The 17,099-nt window shown below is 40.8% G+C and overlaps 1 protein-coding gene across 1 annotated transcript in view; it reads right to left on the bottom strand.

The window, feature by feature from the left end:
- The window catches only part of LOC144608506 (dual specificity testis-specific protein kinase 2), an 83,888-nt gene extending 68,383 nt beyond the window's left edge, over nucleotides 1-15,505 (bottom strand). The window contains exon 1 of the mRNA XM_078426357.1: nucleotides 15,208-15,505. The gene's annotated coding sequence lies outside the window, so the exon portion shown is untranslated. The remainder of the gene's footprint in view (nucleotides 1-15,207) is intronic.
- Nucleotides 15,506-17,099: the final 1,594 nt, after the last annotated feature.

Here is a 17,099-nt window from a genome sequence, read left to right as displayed (position 1 = left end):
TTGTAAAAGTTTTTTTTTAAAAGGGCAATTGCATGGATTATATGCATTTTTTCCCTATTGTTTTCTCAGTTCTCCTCCCTGGGAGTTCATAAGGAATAGCAGTAGAATTAGGCCATTCAACCCATCAAGTCTACTCCACCATTCAATCATGGCTGATCTATGTTTCCCTCCTAACCCCATTCTCCTGCCTTCTCCCCATAACCTCTGACACCCAAGTTGATAAGAATTTTTTGGGGGGGGGGGAATGGGGTTATTGTAGAATTGGTATAAATGGTTGGCGATGACTTGATGGGCTGAAAGGCCTGTTTCAGTATTGTATCATTTTGAGAATTCCAGGTGAATTATACTTGTGTATAAAACCTGAACTGATTTCCTCCCAGTCCGTTGCTCCTTATCTTTGGGCAATTTTTACCTAAATTGTTGTATTTGTCTCCCAATAGATAGACGGTACATATCTAACAGTCAGGACATTGATCAGCTGGTTAGAAAACTATTATTATCACTTGATCCCTTACTCTTTGATTTTTTTTGTTGAAAATTAATAATATTTTTCCATCTATTATTTACCTTAATTCAGGTCACATCCCAGGGCCCACCACAATTTTATCTCAGAAAGGGGGGGAAAGTACAATTTAACTGCAGCTTATCAGCTTCTTTTCATATAGTCTTAGAAGTAATAAAATGTTGAGTAGAGTATGTTCTACTCAACATAAAGCACTTTTTAAACAAATTGGAACGTCATACAGATGTCATATTTCTTGTTTTAAATTTATCACATCATAGTCTCAATTTATCTGTTTGCTTCCCACTTCAGCATTCACAACACTGCATTTCAGCTAAGACCTTAACTTGAGTTCTTGCTTGTCCAATCAGATGAGTATTAAAGCCCCCATAGCACAATCCTGAAGGAGAGAGTTCCCTCTGATGTCTTTCCTAATATTTCTTCTTAACTTCTGCTTGGATAGTCTCTCAGGATGGACAACAATTTGCTTCCACTCCAGTTCAGAGGTGAGACATGGAGACTTAGCTGCAAGTGGGGCAGAACATGCAAGTTGGCAGTTTGGAAGGTGGAGAATCCAGGAATTACAGATGCTGGTGTAACTCAGTAGGTTAGGCAGTATTTCTGGAGAACATGGATGGGTGATTTTTCGTGCCAGGATCCTTCTTCAGCCTATTGTCCCTATAGCTCAGGCCCTCAAGTCCTGGCAACATCCTTGCAAATCTGCTGCACTCTTTGCAGCTGAATAACATCCTCCACGGTGACCAAAACTGAACACAGTACTCCAAATGTGGTCACCAATGTCTTGTACAACTGCAACATAATATCCCAACTTCTGTATTCAATACCTGAACTGATGAAGGCCAAAAGCCTTTTTGACCACCCTATCGACCGGTGACACCACTTTCAAGGAATTATGTACCAGCACTCCTAGATTTCTCTGCTTCACAACACGCCCCAAGACCCAGCCATTCATTGTAATGATCTTGCTCTGGTTGATTTCCCAAAATGCACTTATCTGCATTAAACTCCATTAACCATTCCTCAGCCCCCTTGCCCAGCTGATCAATATATTGCTGTATTTTTTTTTAACCATCTTGGCTATCCATGATACCATCCACTTTACTGTAATCTGCAAACTTACTAATTATGCCTTCTACATTTTTATCCAAATCATTGATATAAACCACAAATGGCATTGAGCCCAGTATTGATCCCTGAGGCACACCATTAGTCACAAGCCTCCAGTCTGAAAAACACTCTTCCACCATCACCCTCTGATTCCGTCCATTAAGCCAATTTCCATGTAGCCAATTCTCTATTCAGTCCCACATCCTGCAGGAGGAACATTGTACCATTTTACCTGCCATCACTACTGCACTAAAACCAGATGTCTCTTTTAATTGCACAAAATAACCTGTTCATCAAGTGTGCAAGCTTCTCTAGGTCTTGCCGTACATGACACAGGTCTTGCCCAGACAATGCTTCTGTGCTGTACCAGTCAACCAAGCTATTTTCATAGAGATAGATGTGCGGTGGGGAGAGTTTGATAGGATAGTCGGAAATAAGATAGTCATAGTCATACAGTGTGGAAACAGGCCCCTCGGCCCAACTTGCCCACATCGGCCAACATGTCCCAGCTACACTAGTTCCATCTGCCTGCGTTTGGTCCATAACCCTCAAACTGTCCTTTGTACCTTTTTCTTAAACTTGGGATAGTCCCAGCCTCAACTACCTCTTCTGGCAGCTTGTTCCACACACCCACCACCTTTTGTGTGAAAAAGTTATCCCACTGATTCCTATTAAATCTTTCCCCATCACCTTAAACCTATGTCCTCTGGTCCTCGATTCATCTACTCTGGGCAAGAGACTCTGTGCATCTACCCGAACAATTCCTCTCATGAATTTACACACCTCTACAAGATCACCCCTTGTCTTCCTGTGATCCAGGGAATAGAGTTCCAGCCTACTCAACTTCTCCCTATAGCTCAGATCCTCTAGTCCTGGCAACATCCTTGTAAATCTTCTCTGTACCCATTCCAGCTTGACATCTTTCCTATAACATGGTGCCCAGAACTGAACACAATACTCTAAATGCACTAACTGCCCCTCCACCTATTATCATCCGCAAACTTGGTCGCAAAGCCTTCAATCCCCTCGTCTAAATCATTAATATTCAACGTGAAGAGTAGCGGCCCCAGCACCGACCCCTGCGGAACTCCGCTAGTCACTGGCAGCCAACCAGAAAAATACCCCTTTTTTTGCCGCTTTGCCTTCTGCCGTCCAGCCAACCTGCTAGCTATGCTAGTATTTGCCCTTTGATACCATGGGCTCTCATCTTCCTTAGCAGCCTCACATGTGGCACCTTATCAAATACTTTTTGAAAATCTAGGTAACCTCCCTTGATTCTCCTTTGTCTGTCCTGCTATTTACTTCTTCAAAGAATTCTAGCAGATTCGTCAGGCAAGATAGCCCCTTCACAAAACTCTGCTGACTTCAGCCTATTTTATCATGAACTTCTAAGTACTCCATGATCTTATCCTTTATAATGGACTCTAAAATCTGACCAACCACTGAAGTCTGACTAACTGGCCTATAGTTCCCACTACTCTGCTTTACTCCCTTCTTGTACAGCAAGGTAATATGGGCAATTTTCCTGATAACTCCAGGCCTGACTCAGTCCAAGGGGCTTGACTCACAGAATAATTTTACAAACATAGTAAGGCAGCTTCAGAAAATTATTATTGCTGGAAGTTTACACATTCGGACTTTATTAAGATTCTGTAACTATACAAGTACTAGTGCAAAGATGTCTTGTAAGCCTTTTGTACAATAGATTGTTAGTGCTCCCCAAAGCTTTTTCTGCCATTGGAAGTAGTGCCTTTAATGAAAAGAGTTCAGAGAGCGTCTATTATCATTCATGTTTTCTGTACTGATTCAAAGTGGCAGCTGCTTTCAATACAGGGCTTTGACAGTTGAGGCAATTTTCAATCCATCAGGTTTTATGTGAAAGAAGGAACTGCAGATGCTGATTTAAACCGAAGATAGACACAAAAAGCTGGAGTAACTCAGCGGGCCAGGCAGCATCTCTGGAGAGAAGGAATAGGTGACATTTTGGGTCGAGACCCTTCTTCAGACTTTATGTGAAGCTGTATTTTATTTGCACAGATAACCAACAAAATCTTGTTCCATCTTCTGTTTAGAATTTTTTATCAAAGACTGTGTCCGTTCACTCAAAAAACGTTCTTCAGTTGGAACCTCATTACCCTTATAAGAGTCGACAGATTGTCAAAAATATGTTTTAACTGCAAAATTAATCTAAATTTTAACAGCATATTTTGCAGATGAGTCACTAGGAGATTACTTGCGGTAATCTTTATTTCGATGATTCAGAGTTGTTAAAAATGACATTAACAGAGTTAATTGCTCCTGAACTCAGTTGCTGTTTTGCTATCAATCTACTTTCTCAAATTAAAGTAATATTTCAGTTGTCTCCATGGTAATGGTGGAGAGGAGCCGTGTATAACAATTGCATTTTTTTATGCCAACCTACATACTAAGGAGTTGTGCATGGCCATTGAGAAATCAGATGGCACCAATATAAATTTGGATGTGAATTAAGGAGAAATACAATGCCAAAATATGTATTTTGTACCACAGAAATAATGAATTTTTTATCCCTCATCCAATTTTCTCTCTTCTGTTTTAGGCACTGCTCAGTATGGTTCAGTCACATTCTCACATTTCATCTATCCTTCACTCAGTGTGCTTTTTACCCAGTGCTGGGAATAATGCTGCCGTGTTCGATCTATTTTTTATCATTTACATTTTCTAGCAGCAGTCATCAATGGTAGCGGCTGTTTTATTCCCCGTTTTAACCCAGAGTAAGGAAATATTGCTGGTACTTCTTCATCTTAGATTTACTAACCAAAATAGGACAGGGATAGCAGGAGAGGGTTTCTGTGACATGGAAGACATCCTGCATAGTTCCTGCACCAAAGAGGATGCACCCCAGCTCCTCCAATGACTACAGACCAGTGGCGCTGACTTCACACATCATGAAGTCCCTGGAGAGGCTGGTGCTCACTCACCTGCAACCCCTGATTAAACCCTACCTGGACGCCCTGCAGTTCACTTACCAAACAAAGATGGGGGTTGAAGACGCCATCATTCACCCGCTCCATCGTTCCCATGCTCATCTGGATAAACCGGGAAGCAGTGTGAGAGTCATGTTTTTTTACTTCTCCAGTACTTTTAACACCATCCTGCCTGCACTGTTAGGGAGCAAACTGACGAAGATGCGGGTGGATGCTCCATTGGTGTCCTGGATCATCAAAGCTTTGCTTCAATTTCACAATGCGTTCATGTACTTTCCTGAATATTTCATCAAAAATTCAAAGCTTTTCAACAGATTACCATAGATCAACAAGCAATGGTACATTACTTGCAAGATTTTATCTGTCATGACCAGGAGAAGAATAACATTGTGTATTGAGTGTAGCCCTTTATATGTATTGATGGTCAGGTACTGCTGACTGTCTTGTGATTAGGCATGTGAGATCCAATTTTGTGAATACCTTTGAATTTATTGCTAGTGGACATAGTTTGTCATTTACAGTGTAATTTAGTGTGACTTTGTAATCACATAGCTGTATTGCTTTGTTACCTTCAGGCATTGGAGTTATGGGCCATTAATCTGCTCATTTTTAAAGGCACATCATTTTGATTTAGCCTTTCTGGTTCCTTTTCATGTGACTCTTCAGAACATTTTTCACTGGTCCAGGTGCATAAAAGATCACCTTTCCAAGTAGTCTGAGGCAAACATGTGCATCTTACTTTGTTATGCCAGTGTGATTGTCTTTGAATGTAATTTTATATATTTCTAATATGTCAAGCTATAACTTTGAATAATTTGCAATGGAATTACATTTTTGAACACCTGGCTGAACTTGCCAAAGTATGTATTTTGACAATATCGAATACATGGCAACTTTATCCATAAGCCAATCTACTGGTTGCTAGTCGACGCCTTTACTCAAAAGTTTGTCCACTTGTGCCTAATGCTGCTTATGACCTAATTCCAGTTCCGTATTAATAATGAACAGACTGGAGATGCTGGAAATCTGAAACAAAAACGGGAAATACCCAACTGGTCAAGCAGCATTTGAGGAAAGAGAAACAGGGTTAACATTGCAGGTTCCTACATCAGAACTGCGAAAGTGAGACCGGTGCTTCAATTTAGACAAGATGCAGAAGGGATAGATTGGATAATGGGAATGTCTCAAATAGGATGAGGCCAGGATGGCCCAGATGATCCCAATGTTTTATGGAGCTATCTGTTTAATTCTTTAATGATGGAGGTTGGAGAGACAAAACATCAAAGGTGACATGTTTATGCTGCTCACAGCTGTTGCTAGAACCTTGAATCAAAAGGAGAATGTTGGAAATATCCATTAGATCAGGAAATATCTGTGAATGAGGGTAAGAGTTGTAATAATATAAAAGAAGGATAATGATACAATAGACAATAGGTGCAGGAGGAGGCCATTCGGCCCTTCGAGCCAGCACCGCCATTCAATGTGATCATGGCTGATCATTCTCAATCAGTACCCTGTTCCTGCCTTCTCCCCATACCCCCTGACTCCGCTATCCTTAAGAGCTCTATCCAGCTCTCTCTTGAATGCATTCATAGCCAGTTCTGATACTAAACAGAAAAAAAGCAAATTATCTGACATTTTAGAATTAAATATCAAGTTCCAAATGAGCTACATGGCGATGGGTAAGATGAAATACTGTTCCTTAATCGAGCTTTAGTACAAAAATGTTCTCAGAGACAGAAAAGTCAGAGTGCGAGTGGGATGAACAATTATAGGCAAGGCCAATTGCCCTTGCAAACTGAAAGTATTTGTCCATTAAAATGGTCACATAATCCATATGTGGTTTCTTAAAAATAAGAGTTGACTTCCAAATTAGTGCGGCTGAATTAATTTCCAATTGTGAAGTTCTCCTTCTGATTTCATTTTGATTTGCTACTGAAAAAGCTTTTATTGCTTCTCTTATCCTTGCATCTGCACTCTTGAAATGTAGCATTCTTTCAGTAATTGAATCACTTGCTTTTTAACTGACAAGGTTTTAGTGTGAGATGGACAATATAATAAAAGTAACCAATTGAAGTGTTCTTGCCAGGATACTTCAGACATTGTTCTGTAGCTTTGCACCCAGCCATTTCCCTTTGATTGTGAACAGCAGCTGTGCAAGTTGCTTGTGATGCTTGAAACCGTCTGGAATTGTACCTCACTTCCATCAAAAAAAATGCAAGTCAATTTGGAACATCGGATTTGCACACTCAACAACGTTGTTTATGTACCAGCCCATAATAAACAATTGTATGATTTGCAAACCAAAAAAGGCACACAAAATGTGATACAAGGATAAATGTCTGGTTCACCCTGCTTATTGTCTCAGTCTTTCAGCTATTTCTAACAGCTCTGCAGTAAAGTATTCAAGAAACATGTCAAGGATCAACCCAAAAGTAGTCCCCTATGGTCCCTCTTTGTTCTTGGTGGACCTCCCACACTTGGTCCCTCTTTGTTCTCGTCAGACTCCCAATCCGAGACCCTCTTAGATCACGGTGCCCCCCCCCCCCACATTGGATTTCCTTTAGTCTGGGCGGCGCATCCTCAACTGATCTGGGGCACCCACCGCGGGCCCGTCCCTCTTCCACGGTCCTGTTCTGACCTCCAGTACCCTACCGTAGGCCTGTCCGACCTCCGGCACCCACCGCGGGCCCGTCGTCAACCACCCGCTGCCGGGTCCTCTCTTGGACAGCTCTGCGACACCTGTTTGGAGATTACAACAGTCTGATGACCCACTGTCAGAGGATAGTGAATCTGTGGAATTCTTTGCCACTGAAGGCTGTGGAGGCCAAGTCAGTGGATACTTTTAAAGAGATAGATTCTTGATTAGTACAGGTGTCAGAGGTAATGGGGAGAAAGCAGGAGAATAGGGTTATGTGGGAGAGATAGATAAGCCATGATTGAATGGCAGAGTAGACTTGATGGGCTGAATGGCCTAATTCTACTATTCCTTTTGACCTCATGACCTCGCTCCTCGAAGGACCTCCTCGCTTCCCATTGGTCCTCCTTGCTCCTTGATGCCCACCTTGCTCTTCAACGGCCCGTTTTGCTCTCGGCGGTTGATCATGGGTCCCACCTCGCTTTCGTGGCATGGGTCCTGTCAATGTGTGAGTGGGCCGATACATGGCAGATGCAGTTTAATGTAGATAAGTGTGAGGTTATTCACTTTGGAAGTAAGAATAGAAAGGCAGATTATTATCTGAATGGTGTCAAGTTAGGAAGAGGGGATGTTCAACGAGATCTGGGTGTCCTAGTGCATCAGTCACTGAAAGGAAGCATGCAGGTACAGCAGGCAGTGAAGAAAGCCAATGGAATGTTGGCCTTCATAACAAGAGTTGAGTACAGGAGCAAAGAGGTCCTTCTACAGTTGTACCGGGCCCTGGTGAGACTGCACCTGGAGTACTGTGTGCAGTTTTGGTCTCCAAATTTGAGGAAGAATATTCTTGCTATTGAGGGCGTGCAGCAAAGGTTCACTAGGTTAATTCCCGGAATGGCGGGACTGTCGTATGTTGAAAGGCTGGAGCAATTAGGCTTGTATACACTGGAATTTAGAAGGATGAGGGGGAATCTTATTGAAACATATAAGATAATTAGGGGATTGGACACATTAGAGGCAGGAAACATGTTCCCAATGTTGGGGGAGTCCAGAACAAGGGGCCACAGTTTAAGAATAAGGGGTAGGCCATTTAGAACGGAGATGAGGAAGAACTTTTTCAGTCAGAGAGTGGTGAAGGTGTGGAATTCTCTGCCTCAGAAGGCAGTGGAGGCCAGTTCGTTGGAGCTGGATAGAGCTCTTAAGGATAGCGGAGTGAGGGGGTATGGGGAGAAGGCAGGAACGGGGTACTGATTGAGAGTGATCAGCCATGATCGCATTGATTGGCGGTGGTGGCTCGAAGGGCTGAATGGCCTACTCCTGCACCTATTGTCTATTGTCTATTGATGCCCCTGGCGGGCGAACTGGGCCTACAGGGCAGGTCCGACAACCTGGTGGGGGAGCCAGGCTACAGGAACACTCGTGGCCATTGTTGAGCATATCTGATCCTGGCTAAATTCAGGCTTGGTTAATAAAGAAGTGGGAGAGTGCCTTGGTATATAGGGTGCAATAGGCTTTAACTTATGACATGGTAACTGCAGGTCACTGCCTATGAATGGCCAGTGATGGGATGAAAATTCAGAACTTCTACTATAATGCGATAGTTGTGTTCCCAAGAAACCTCGCATTATTGAAAATCGCATTATAAAAACACTTGCGCCACTGATGAAAGTGTGTTAGGGGGTAGTGTTACAGACTTGCAAGAACAAAGATTATTTTCCTATCAGGATTTGCAAAAATAACGGCCTTTTTAATAGTTATAAGTTTATTTTTGTTACAAAAAGCTAAAAATAGCAAAAGCTTAATGTTACATTGTTCAATAGATTAATATTGCACAAGTATCAATAGAAGCGACTGCTTGTCAATTTTACTGGTCATCTGCAGTGAAACTGAGAGACTTAACTCTAAGAGACAATAGTGCCTAATTACTTTGGGGTGGTTACATGGTCAGTTTTTTTTCCTCCAAGAGTTTTTTTTCCAAAGACAGTATTTATTTCTGCTTGTCAATGTCCAAAGTAACTTTTAGCTAGTTTTCCAGTTCCTGATCAAAATTGTATTATAACCAATTAGGATCTACTGTGATCCATAATTCATCAAACAAGTATTTATCCAATTGGTGTGTGGAAACGCACGTTATAGCAGAGGTTGGACTGAATCTGGAATGGAAATTGTTGTCAGAGATTTATTTTCTTTTTTAATTGCTAAAAATAAATCTATGTTTGCATTCTGGCTTAATTTTATGTCTCATATTCCAACTTCTCTCTACTTCTCTTTATTGTTCCCACTTTTCTGGACTAAATCTTTTTCACTTTCCATGGTAAAGAGATGCAGTGATCCTGTCTAATAATAAAGACGTGTCACAACTTGTCCAGGTTCATGTATTATTGCTTTCATGAATCAATAATAAACTATTGCTGACAGTGGAAAGCTGACTGGATTTTACGTGGAAGAACATCAACATTATTATTAAACAAAAACTTTGATTCTAGTTAGGTGGCACAGTATTTCAATTGCCATGCCATCACGGGGTAAGTGCAGTAATAAGCCACATGTTGGATGAATGCAGAAGATGCCCCTCACAATCATTCTCACACCATCAAAAGCAGCACAAATAGAGAAAGAAGAACTTGATTGATAGGCAGATCCTTTAGACTATTAACTGATCAGAAGCCACAATTTGTAATATTAAGTTCCAGTGCACCAATGGCAAATATGGGCATCCTTTTTTTACCGTATGTATATACAGTTGAGGATTGGATGTTTAAGCAGAAAACCAATGTCGAGGCTTTGTTGAGGTTATCTTATTCATATAGCTCATATTGGACATAAAAAGGGAATATCGCCGCTAAATATGATTGATGTGGGCTTTTCAGTGATTGTGTCTGAAACAGCTGACAAATCCTTGAACCCAGTGCAAAAACCAATCCATGAGCAAATATTAAAAGGACAATCAAAATATTCCTGATCAGAACCACAACCATTGCAATAAGTTGTCATGCCAGCAGGGTTGTTGCATCAAGTGGAATTATAGTGTGATACCGAGAAATGGAGTTAGTCTTTTTTTAGTACTCTGAAACCCTCACTCTCTCATTCCAGTAGAGATGGACCCCTGGCTATTATTTTTCTTGCCTATGCAGCATGACCCTTTTAGTCTTTCTACTGCTCTTTCTTAGAGACTAGGTAACTCAGCAGAGATAAGACTTTGAAGCGATTCCAAATTTTTATGGTTCAGTAATATCCTGCAGGCTGCTTGCTCACTTATTGAAACACATGAAAATTTGCCTCCAATTGGTTGGCCACGTAATATATTCAATACGAGTTTGGCTTCTTTACTTTCCATTACTGCTAATGTAATCCCCATGGTCTGATTGTAAACTCTAAATGAGTTCTTAATGAAATTCACACTGGAAATGACCAGTATGGTAGTTTCTTCTAGCACTCTATCTGACTTCAAAAATCATTAAGAAATCTTATCCTGATTAATCTATTAAAAATTAAAATGAATGAACCCATAGGTATTATGACGTCATGGAAAAACAAGTGAATTAAAGTGCTATTCTGGGAAAAATCGTTAATTGACTTCCTGTTCTCGCTGTAGAACATTTGTTTCAACATTCAACGAGATTTAAATTTTGATTTAATCGTAGTCTTGTATCAGTTGGAAGTTCCTGTCTAGAAACTGTTCATAGATATCACCAGTGAGGTCATCTGTAACAGTTTCTATACCCCCCCCCCTTTTTGCTTTCACATCTCTTTTGTTTGCTATTGCTGAATGCACAGTCTGTAATTCAAAACAATGTTGTCTTTGTACTGCAGTTAGAATTCTAGTCTGTCTAGAATATCTGAGTGTGTATTTCCATTCACCATCATCTTTCTCTCATAACCTTTAACTGTCAAGGAGTTGCTTTATATTGATGTCAGTTCTGAAATAGTCCTGTATAAAGTGATTCATAAAAAATAATTCTTCATATCTCCCATTTAGGGATTTAAGTTTATTATCTGACATTTCAAGCATAGAACTTGCTTGGTTTTGATGGTACCCCTCGTTACATGTTATTTGAAATATCTTTTTTCCCCGAATTAACAAATTACTTTAATTACCACTCTGCTTCCTGGTATCTCATTCTATATTGGCAAGTCTAAATGCAGTGTAATGGTCATATCTGTGCATCAAAAAGTAATTTCAGCACCACCTACAGCTCTACTTCAGATAAAACATGACAATATTTCAAGCAGGACTATGGCATTTATGTATCTCGGATAACATTTGGTCCCAATAATTTTATATTTACAATCGCATCACAACTTCCATTTTTGTTTTCTGGCTCGGATAGTTAAAGATTTTTCCCATGTAAATATAATACTTTTTTTGCAAAGAAAATAAATACTGGTGCTTAAAATTGACCACAATTCAAAAATATCTAAGTATTTCATCTAATTGTTATATCAAAATTCATAAAGACCAAGCAACTTGGTTTTAATCAGCTGTAATGATACATCCTTGCCTTGTAAATGTCAATATAAAACTATATTGCAATACAGTGATGTTACAAGACTTGGCACTGACTTTGACAGTAGTACTGTAATATAAATGATGTATTGGTATTGGTATTATTATTTGTACCAATCAGATTGTTATTTGTTCCAGACAACTGATTCAAGCATTCTGTTCCTGCCTACAACAGATTGCTTTGGGTGCCTGCCTAAATGGTGGCTGAATTGCTGGCTGAGTGCATCTCATACATTTACACAATCCACGTTTGGGCTGAATACTCATTTTACCCACGCAGGACCACAGTTTCAATTTCATTTACAACCTTACGGAGGAAAAGTCTGTGATGAGAAAGATCAGGGTTACAATTACAATCTTTAACACATGATCACAATCAATCATAATCACACAATCACAATAAAACTTTATTAGTCAAGTATGTTTTGCAACATACGAGGAACTTCATTTGCCATACAGTCATAACAATAAAAAGCAACAGGACACACAAAATACATTTTAATGTGAATATCCACCACAGTGACTCCTCCACATTCCTCACTGTGATAGAAGGTGAAAAAAAAGTTAAATCTCTCCTTTCTTTGTCCTCCAGCGGTCAGGGGCTCTAACCTTCCGTTGAAGGGATGATCTTGACTCCTGTAGCCAGCAGCAAGCCTTCCTCATCGGGGCGATCAAGGTCCTGCATCGGGGGGGGGGGGGGGGGGTCTCAGCTCTCCCGCGCCCGCGATGTACCCCGGGTCGGGACCAGTCGAACCTCGTGCAGCTTTTGGAGCTCCCGACCGGTCTCAACCCGAGACTGCGAGCTCCTGATGTTAAAGTCCGCAGGCTGCATTGGAGCGTCGATCCCAGGCAAGGGATCGCAGGCTCAGATGATAAGTCCATGCCCCCGCGGGGACTCAAGGTCAGTCCCAGGCAAGACCTCCATCTCCGTCCCAGGCAAGACCTCCAGCTCCGTGATGTTAGGCCGCAGAGCGACCAGAGATACGATCGGGAAAACAATCGCATCTCCGGCAAGGTAAGAGATTGAAAAAAAGTTTCCCCCGACCCCCTCTCCCACATAAAACAAACCAGAGAACAAATAACAAAAAGAGTTTGAAAAGGACAGACAGATTGTAGGCGAGGCAGCCATTGTGCGGCACCCCCTGTAAGATCACACTTAATTTTACATTGCCACTGAGCTTTGAAATAGGGTACTTCTAATATTATAAGAGAACAATAAATTTGAAGCAGTTCATGTAATATGAATCTAAATAATTCACATTCTGTCATCATTAACAGGCTGGACTGGATGGCTTTGATTTCAACTTGGTGATGTGCATTTTAATTATTGCCTGGATTTTCAGGGATTTGGTTTCCACTTGACAACCATCAAAGACCCAAATTTAATCAAATTCAATTAGCAGTGGGAAAGCCAAAAAGGGAAAAGATGTGGATTTTATAGTAATCAACACTGCAGTGATATTTACCAAGAAATCACTAGACCCATGTGTGTAAGACAGAAATTAACCAGCAGAAGCCTTTTTTTTTAATGTAGTACGAGAGGTTGAAAGGATAAAGTAAGGAATAGTGTACATTTCTGCTTTATCAGCTCTCATCTGATCATACTATTCATAAAGTTGGAATGATCAAAGGAATTATTTTCAGAATACAGTTACAGATAACATAAAATCATCTGTTACCCTCAATCTAGTACAGAAACCAAGTGTTGAAATATTTCTAGACTGTGAGGTATACATAAATTGCCTATCCTTTATAATTGCAAAATGACTTTGTCTGTGGTTTTGTTCTGCCTTGGCAACCATCTACCAACATGGCCCCTTTCACATCTTAGGATATTCCAGGATGATTTACAAGAGCAAAAGCAAACAAAATATCTTATTGAACTACATAGGGAGATTTAAGAGAAGACTAAAAGCATAGTTTTAAGAATTATCTTAAGGAGGAAAGCCAACAAGAGGAAAGTTCATGGAGAATATTTCAGTGACAGAAGCCACCCCAGCAATAATTGACTAATTAAAATCAGTGACCAAGATCAGAACTGGTGGAACAGAGATCTATCCCAGATGGTGGCAGTTACAAGGACAGGAGGATGAGGACGCAAAGATATATAAAACCAAGGAAAAGAACTTTAAAACCCTGGTTAAAATAAATAATTGCTGCAGGAACTCAACAGCTCAGGCAGCATCTAGAGAAGTAAATGGACAACCCATTTTTTAGGTCAGGATCCTTCCAGATTGAATCTTGAAGAACCCTAACCATTGTCTGTCAATTTCTCTCTACAGGTTATGCATGCAAGTTCTTTCAGTAGTTAGTTTCTTTGCTCTAGATTCCAGCTTTTGCAGTCTCTAGATAAAACCATGGTAATATTCAACAAGGAGTCAAAAAGGCAGTGGTGATGGGTGAACAGGACTTGACACGAGTGTAAAATTGCAGCAAAGTTTTGGATGAGTAGTTTGTGAAAGGGGGGTGAATGGAGGCCAGCCAAGAATGAGATAGAATAGTCATGGAGATAATAAACACACAAAAATGTCAATGAGCTGTGTAAAGGGAGATAATGAATCTCCTGATAAACCAATATCCTATCAGAGATCTGACAAATGATTTGTGCAGACAGGGGATATCTGTATATGTATACTCTCATAATGCATGCTAGTAGATATATTAATGATGAATTACTTCGTTTCTTCCTAGCTGTTATTAGGCAACTGAACTGTTCTCTCACCAGCTCGAATGCAGTCCTAATCTCCAATATACCTAAATGGAGAACTTTGAACCATCTTTAATTGGACTTTATCTTGCACGAAATGTTGTACTCTATATCCTTTATCTGTATAGTGTGGACGGTATGATTGTAATCATGTCGTCTTTTCTTTGAATGGATAGCACGCGACAAAACACTTTCCACTGCACCTCGGTACACATGACTAGAATAAACTGAACATTACTCAACAGAAGTGCCACCTTCATCCTGTGGACAATGTTTGGCTACACGAAAATGCCCTTAATCCCTCCTCCTTCCTTCCTGTGCTGTAAAGTGGGTTATTGAAAAATCACAAATTAAACCAAATAGTTGAAAATCCTTCTTTACCGAATTTGCAACTGTGTTCTAGTTCAATCACTGCCCTGTTTATCGACAGTACTGAACAGATGAATTGACAACAGAATCGATTTATGCCCAGCTGCAATTTAACTGCGTTTAAATTGCGCCTTTTTCGTTATAAGACCTGACGCCCAATAAATTTCGTCCCGTTGAAGTGTTTCCAGTTTAAATCACAAACCCTCGTCGTTTAACTGTAAGAATTCTGCGTAAAACTCCATCCATATGTTGCACACAAATCTTTATCCTCGGCACACCCAATGAGTCGTTTATAAACAAGATTAGTAACTAGGAGTGAGACCATGGAAATGATAGTAGAACCCACCGAAAGTTTGGGAATTAGGGGAAAAAGTTGCAAGATTCGGAACCTACCCTGGATGATCAAATGCAAGATACGAAAAGATCCACTCGCTGCAGACAGAGACGAGAAGGTAATTCGCTTCCGTCTCCTCCTCCAATTTAAACTCAGGCACGTTTCAAATATCTTTGATGAAATTCCCCTTTCTGACCACCTCCCGCTTCAATTCAACTTTCCAAAGGTTGTTTTGTGCTCGCTGCATTGCGGAAGACAAATCGAATCCACCTACGATGTGCCCGCACCGTTACTCGTTCCCTTGAACTGTTGCCGGAGTATGCTCGTTGTAACGCGAGCGTTGCATTTCCCCGGCTGTTCTCGGAGGTTGTCCTGGAAACTCGGACCAAGCTGTGGCCATTCACAAGAGCCGGGTTGGATCACCGGATCGGTGTATTCAGCGCATGTCAATAAACAAGACAATAGAAAACAGGTGCAAGAGGAGGCCATTTACTTATTTATTTACTTTGTTCGTTTACTTATTTATCTATTTATTCACTTCCCTATGTTCTTTAAATCCCTGTAAAGCGTCTTTGAGTGTATGAAAAGCGCTATATAAATGTAATGCACTATTATTATTATTATTTGGCCCTTCGAGTCAGCACCAGCATTCATTGTGATCATGACTGATCATCCACAATCAGTAACCCGTGCCTGCCTTCTCCCCATATCCCTTGATTCCACTAGCCCCTAGTGATTTATTTTAATAATTCATCCAGTGAATTGGCCTCTACAACTTTTGTGGCAGAGAATTCCACAAATTCATAACTCTCTGGGTGAAAAAGTTTTTTCTCATCTCAGTTTAAAATGGCCTCCACTTTATTCTTAGATTGTGGCCCCAGGTTCTGGACTCTCCCAACATTGGGAACATTTTTCCTGTATCTAGGTTGTCCAGTCCTCTTATTTTATACGTTTCTATCAGATCCCCTCATCTTTCCAATCTTTCCTCATATGACAGTCCCGCCACCCCCGGGATTAACCTCGTGAACCTCGTGCACTGCCTCAAAAACAAGGATGTCCTTCCTCAAATTAGGAGACCAAAACTGCACATAATACTCCAGATGTGGTCTCACCAGGGCCCTATAAAACTGCAGAAGGACCTATTTACTCCTATATCTATCTCACAGAGAATGGTGCTGGATTTTCACCCCCATTCGCCGGGGAATCTAGCAAAGCACAGGGTGCTTATTTGTTGATGCTACAGTCATCGACAAAGTCAATGAACACTGAAACAAACTCCTTCGGCCCACCGTGTTCATGCAATCCATCAAGGACCTATCCAGATTAATATCACCTACCAACATTTTGTCCATGGCCCCATAGCAGAAGCGTCGCGGGGCTGGAAACTGGAAGTGTCCTGAGCGAATTCTGCTACCACCATCGTCTACTGTACAAGTGAGGCTCCCACTGATTGTAGCCGGAAGCTTGCGCCCTTTTCAGGATGAACGATGACAGTGATGTAACATTTGAATGATGGACACAAAAGAAGATTTTATCCATCTATTCCTTGGTGGTTCAAGTGTTCATCTAGATATTTCTCAAATTGCAGCTATCTCTGGGTGAAAAAGCTCTTCCTCAAAGCCCATCTAAACTGTCTACCCCTTACCCTAACTAAATGCCTATGCTATAGGGAAAAGTTTCCTACTGTTTGGGAGACACATGAGACTGGAGAGGCTGAAATCTGTAAAACTGCTGGAAGAACTCAGCAGGACAAGCAGCATGTGAAGTAACAAATGAATAGTTCCATTGAGACCCTGCATCCAGACTGTGAATGTATTGGCAAGATAGAGTCATGAGTCAAGAGAGTCAAGAGTGTTTTATTGTCATATGTCCCAGATAGAACAATGAAATTCTTACTTTTAGCAGCACAACAGAATATGTAAACATAGTACACTGTAAACAATATAATAAA

This window comes from Rhinoraja longicauda, chromosome 31 (assembly GCF_053455715.1).
Source record: "Rhinoraja longicauda isolate Sanriku21f chromosome 31, sRhiLon1.1, whole genome shotgun sequence".
Classification (NCBI taxonomy): Eukaryota; Metazoa; Chordata; class Chondrichthyes; order Rajiformes; family Arhynchobatidae; genus Rhinoraja; species Rhinoraja longicauda.
This window is presented reverse-complemented; position numbering and strand designations above follow the sequence as displayed.